Source organism: Triticum aestivum, chromosome 5B, assembly GCF_018294505.1.
Source record: "Triticum aestivum cultivar Chinese Spring chromosome 5B, IWGSC CS RefSeq v2.1, whole genome shotgun sequence".
NCBI lineage: Eukaryota > Viridiplantae > Streptophyta > Magnoliopsida > Poales > Poaceae > Triticum > Triticum aestivum.
In genome coordinates, this window is record NC_057807.1 from 490615926 (window position 1) to 490622395 (window position 6470).

Here is a 6470-nt window from a genome sequence, read left to right on the forward strand (position 1 = left end):
AAGGAGATTGTTAAGTGTGAGTGTGTTTTTTTCCCATCCATATGGAAGTTATGTGCACAAAAGAGGAGAACGATTCGATGTGGCGTTAGGATTGAGGGTAATTAACTACGTATGGAGACATAGAGACCTTGAACGTGCATGTGTGAGAGGTATACATGTATACGTGGGCTGTGTGTGTGTGCGCGCGCATGATCGAGATAAAAGAAAGAAGACATAAGTCCTAAGATCAACGACATGGGAGAGATGGATCGGTATGACAATATGCATTCATGTGAGAATGCAGGGAAGAAGGCCCGACAATTGAGCATGTGTTTTTATCTTTAAGAGATAGTGGTGTGGGCTGGAGCATGCATCTATGGCGAGCAGAGGGGGTGAAGCGCAATGATTGTGCAAAAGAGATCAACCTATAAATGCATATGTATGGATAGACATATATAGTGTTTGTGTTAGGAAGCAAGACTTCGTGCGAGAAAGAAATGTTGACGGAGAAACTACAGATAGATACAGAGATGGAGATGCTAGCTAGAGAGACATCCGTTAGTTTGGGTGTCGGAGATGACCGTCGGGTGGTTCAAAGGGTGAAGTTATATATGTGTGTGAGCGGGCACTTGACTGCATGCATGTAGAGAGAAACATATGTAGTGTGCGTGATAGGAATCAAGAGTGAGGGCGAGAAAGAAGGTTGATGGAGAAACAGATAAATAGAAAGATAAAGATGCTAGCTAGTGTGCGCTAGAGATAGGAGTCGAGTGGATCAGAAGGTTGGGTTATGTGTGTGGGTGTGAGAGAGATAGAGAGAGGGTGCATATGAGTCACATACAAACAAATATCAGAGAGAAATGAGATCCAGAGAGACGGAGTTTTGTGTCTGCGAGAGAGAAAGATATTTCACAACGAGAGTGATAGCTAGAGAGACATATGAGGGAACGCAAGATATCTCTAGGGAGAGAGGGTGTGTTTGAGCGACATACAATAGAACAATGGAGAAATATGAGACCCTGGGAGACAAAGTTTGTGTTTGTGTGTGAGAAAGAGATATTGAAGAGGAAGAGTCGTAGGTTCTCATATCTAAGGAGCGAAATACATCTCTGTATGAGGGGTGTGCGAGTGGCACACATGGGAATAGTTGAGAGAAACGAGACCCCGGGAGACAAAGTTTTGTGTTTGTGTGAGAGAAAGAGATTCCACATGGAGAATCATAGCTAGAGACACATAGCAGGGAGCGAGATATACTTAGAGAGAGATAGAGTGATGAAGGTCGATGGAGAGAGTACCGTCAGTGTGTTACGAAGATAAAAGATCATTGTCGACATACAGGTAGCACGAGAGATGCCTGAGAGACGATGAACACGTATAGGTCCAGAGAGATTGTCCTATATAAGCATGAGTGATAGCTATATGAGACGAATATCTGGATTAAAGGGGATTCAAATATTTAAATTGGAGATCACGACATCAATAATATCATAACGCAAATTGGTGTATCAAACATGCATATCCATTTGAATTTGGGCACATGTGTAATGTTATATAGTTTATCAATATTGGTGATCCATAGATTCTTCAATTACAAACAATGCATGGTTTATATGCAATTAATGTCTAAACGGGATTACACTATATGTTGCGTGTGTGAAACACATTATACATGTTTGAGAAGTTAAAAAAAACCGCCTGAAACACACATTAATTGGAGACAGTTAGCGAGGAATGCATACATTGGATTTCAACATAAACTGGTTTCAAATATTTGAAAATCCAAATTGATGGATACAACCTTATGAATCTGAGATCATGCCATTTGCGAATCATATTTATGTATAAATGGTGTTGTACTTTTGAAAGTATATATGTAAAAAAATGATGTATATAGAATGTAATTCCAATTGAAAATGGATCCCGCCCGAAAAAAATAGTAGAATACAAACGGGATTCGAATTGAGTTGGCACAGTAAACATGCACTGTGCAAAATTTGAACGAAGCGGGGAAAGTCGCAGTAACCGCCCGAAACCAAAATCTGTGAGATGGAAATCACTACTGCCTATCCCTGCCGCGCAAAGCCTATCTGCTGGAGTTCTATAGGTTTCGATAGGGGTAGGTTTGTAATTTCACCCAAACGTGATGTAACCGCCTCTCACCCAGATTCATACACGGTGGGCGCCAAAACACAGTGTGCCCTCGGCCGAAATCGACTCCCTCCCCGATTCATATTCATACACGGTGGGCGCCAAAAACAAACTCTCGTCGGCAAATATTCAGTGTATGCGAGATTACCGTCCTATCCCCAACCGACTAATGTTGCTGTGATGTAGTAGAAATTTGAAACGGGGGCTAAGTTTGTAAATTTCCTTGCATTTGAGACAAGCGCGCCCTGAATACATGGTTCCCCCCTTCCTCTCTACCTCCCTTTTCCCCATTCGTACTCCGTGGGCGCCAAAACACCCTCTCCACCCGACCCTCCTCCGTCCGCTGCCGTCCGCCACCCCATCCACTACCATCTCTTCCACCATGCCGGAGCTGATACCCCGACGTCGCCGTCCATTACAAGAGATCGACCTCTCTCATCCACGCCTTCGGACCGGGATCCTTGCATCCCGTCCTCTCGCTTCATCCCTGCCGTCGTCCACCTTGTCGGCGCCGCTCCTACGACCGTCTCGTCCACCGTGCCCCGCCGCCACCGTCTACCCTCCTAGATCTGCTTCCACGCCGTCGACAGCCATCGCTACCGCAGCACCGTCAAATTCGCACCAGATGCATACACGGCATCGCACCAGAGGCGGTAGTCTTTCGTATCTGCTCAACTTATTTATCGCAGCAAGAAAATAGATCGCCACTGCTTTACTCTGATTTCTTGTCTTGGTTGCGAAGTTGCCTTTGTCCGGTTTGCACCTTCAGATCTGCCATGGCACGCTCAACACTATACTCCCAATGCTTATGGTTTTCCCCATTTATATTCCACACTAGTTAAATCACAGTAGACTAAATTTCAAAATTGGGTCAGTCGATTTTTTAGAGCTTGCCGGAGTTCGCCGGTGCGATCCAAGGGGCTTGGGTGGTTGTGGGGCCTCGCCGAACAAAGAAAACTCGACATGGGTGGGGGTGGGGGTGGCGGAGGAACACAGGCGGTGGGGGCCGATGGTCCGGCCGGCCGCCCGTGCGGTGTTCTGTATGGGAAGAATCAGAGACGAGGAAGAAGAAGGGTTAGGAGACGTAGGATCTTCATCCAACCGCCTGAAATGGTCGAGAGACAGCTGGGAGTTGCATTCTTAATGTGCTCTGGTTCATCATGTGTGGGCACTGCGCAACCAACATTTTATTATCCAAAATCTGCTTGCTCTTCTTTACCATGTTCGATAGAGCTGTGACACAAAACGTAGGACCGACTCCAGCAGACTGTACCCATACTTCACTGGCCACACCACTAGCCCCACCACATAGGACCCGCACTCCAGCAAAAGGTATACCAATTTCATTTGCCATAGCACTAGCTGTACCACAGAAAAATCCCACTCCAACAAAAGTACAGCAAGTCCACCGGCCGAAGACCTATCCCAACTGCAGAGACTGCCAATTCCTGCAGATTGGAACCCCATTCCATTTATTCCCAGTTTAAAAGACAATGCTTTCAATGTTGTTAGGGACTACGTGCATATATTCCCATCATGGGAAGATTATTATGAAGACAAACACCATTTTCACATCTTCCTGTCCAACTTACGTGTAAGTACTATTTGTTGGGGAACGTAGTAATTTCAAAAAATTTCCTACGCACACGCAAGATCATGGTGATGGCATAGCAACGAGAGGGGAGAGTGTTGTCCACGTACCCTCGTAGACCGTAAGCGGAAGCGTTATGACTACGCAGTTGATGTAGTCGTACGTCTTCACGATTCGACCGATCCAAGCACCGAACGTACGGCACCTCCGTGTTCAGCACACGTTCAGCTCGATGACGTTCCCCGGGCTCCAATCCAGCAAAGCGTCAGGGATGAGTTCCGTCAGCACGACGGCATGGTGACGATGATGATGTTCTACCGGCGCAGGGCTTCACGTAAACTCCGCGACGATATGACCGAGGTGGAATATGGTGGAGGGGGGCACCGCACACGGCTAAGGAACGATCCGTAGATCAACTTGTGTCTCATGGGGTGCCCCCCTGCCCCCGTATATAAAGGAGCAAGGGAGGAGGAGGCCGGCCCTAGGAGGAGGGCGCGCCAAGGGGAGTCCTACTCCCACCGGGAGTAGGACTCCTTCTTTCGTAGTCCAACTAGGAGAAGGGGGGAAAGGAGGGAAGTGGAGAAGGAAGGGAGAGGGGGGCCGCGCCCCAAACCCTTTGTCCAATTCGGACTGGGCTTGGGAGGGGCGCGCTCCACCTCCTGGCTCCTTCCCACTAAGGCCCATTAAGGCCCAATACTCTTCCTCGTATTCCCGTAACTCCCCGGTACTCCGAAAAATACCCGAATCACTCGGAACCTTTCTGAACTCCGAATATAGTCGTCCAATATATCGATCTTTACGTCTCGACCATTTCGAGACTCCTCGTCATGTCCCTGATCTCATCAGGGACTCCGAACTCCTTCGGTACATCAAAACTCATAAACTCATAATATAACTGTCATCGAAACCTTAAGCGCGCGGACCCTACGGGTTCGAGAACTATGTAGACATGATCTAGAACTATTCTTGGTCAATAACCAATAGCGGAACCTGGATGCTCATATTGGCTCCTACATATTCTACGAAGATCTTTATCGGTCAAACCGCATAACAACATACGTTGTTCCCTTTGTCATCGGTATGTTACTTGCCCGAGATTCGATCGTCGGTATCCAATACCTAGTTCAATCTCGTTACCGGAAAGTCTCTTTACTCGTTACATAATGTATCATCCTGCAACTAACTCATTAGTCACATTTCTTGCAAGGCTTATAGTGATGTGCATTACCGAGAGGGCCCAGAGATACCTCTCCGACAATCGGAGTAACAAAACCTAATCTCGAAATACGCCAACCCAACATGTACCTTTGGAGACACCTGTACTACTCCTTTATAATCACCCAGTTACGTTGTGACGTTTGGTAGCACCCAAAGTGTTCCTCCGGTAAACGGGAGTTGCATAATCTCATAGTTACAGGAACATGTATAAGTCATGAAGAAAGCAATAGCAACATACTAAACGATCAAGTGCTAGGCTAACAGAATGGGTCATGTCAATCACATCATTCTCCTAATGATGTGATCCCATTAATCAAATGACAACACATGTCTATGGTTAGGAAACATAACCATCTTTGATTAATGAGCTAGTCAAGTAGAGGCATACTAGTGACTATATGTTTGTCTATGTATTCACACATGTATTATGTTTCCGGTTAATACAATTCTAGCATGAATAATAAACATTTATCATGATATAAGGGAATAAATAATAACTTTATTATTGCCTCTAGGGCATATTTCCTTCAGTCTCCCACTTGCACTAGAGTCAATAATCTAGTTCACATCGCTATGTGATTTAACATCAATATTCATATCTGTATATGATTAACACCCATAGTTCACATCGTCATGTGACCAACACCCAAAGGGTTTACTAGAGTCAATAATCTAGTTCACATCGCTATGTGATTAACACCCAAAGAGTACTAAGGTATGATCATGTTTTGCTTGTGAGAGAAGTTTAGTCAACGGATCTGTCATATTCAGAGCCGTATGTATTTTGCAAAATATTCTATGTCCACAATGCTCTGCATGGAGCTACTCTAGCTAATTGCTCCCACTTTCAATATGTATACAGATTGAGACTTAGAGTCATCTGGATCAGTGTAAAAGCTTGCATCGTTGTAACTTTTTACGACGGGCTCTTTTATCACCTCCATAAGCGAGAAACATCTCCTTAGTCCTCACTAAGGATATTCTTGACCGCTGTCCAGTGATCTACTCTTAGATCAAAATTGTATTCCTTTGTCAAACTCAGAGCAAGGTATACAATAGGTCTGGTTCACAGCATAGCATACTTTATAGAACCTATGACTGAGGCATAGGGAATGACTTTTCATTCTCTTTCTAATTTTTGTCATGGTCGGGTCTTGTGTCTTACTCAACTTCACACCTTGCAACACAGGCAAGAACTCCTTCTTTGACTGTTCCATTTTGAACTATTTCAAAAATTTATCAAGGTATGTACTTATTGAAAAATCTTATCAAGCGTTTTGATCTATCAATATAGATCTTGATGCTCAATGTGTAAGCAGCTTTACCGAGGTCTTTCTTTGAAAAAACTCTTATTCAAGTATCCTTTCATGCTATCCAGAATTTCTATATCATTTCCAATCAACAATATGTCATCCACATATAATATTAGAAATGCTACAGAGCTCCCACTCACTTTCTTGTAAATACATGCCTTTCCAAAAGTCTGTATAAAACCATATGCTTTGATCAACTCATCAAAGCATATATTCCAACT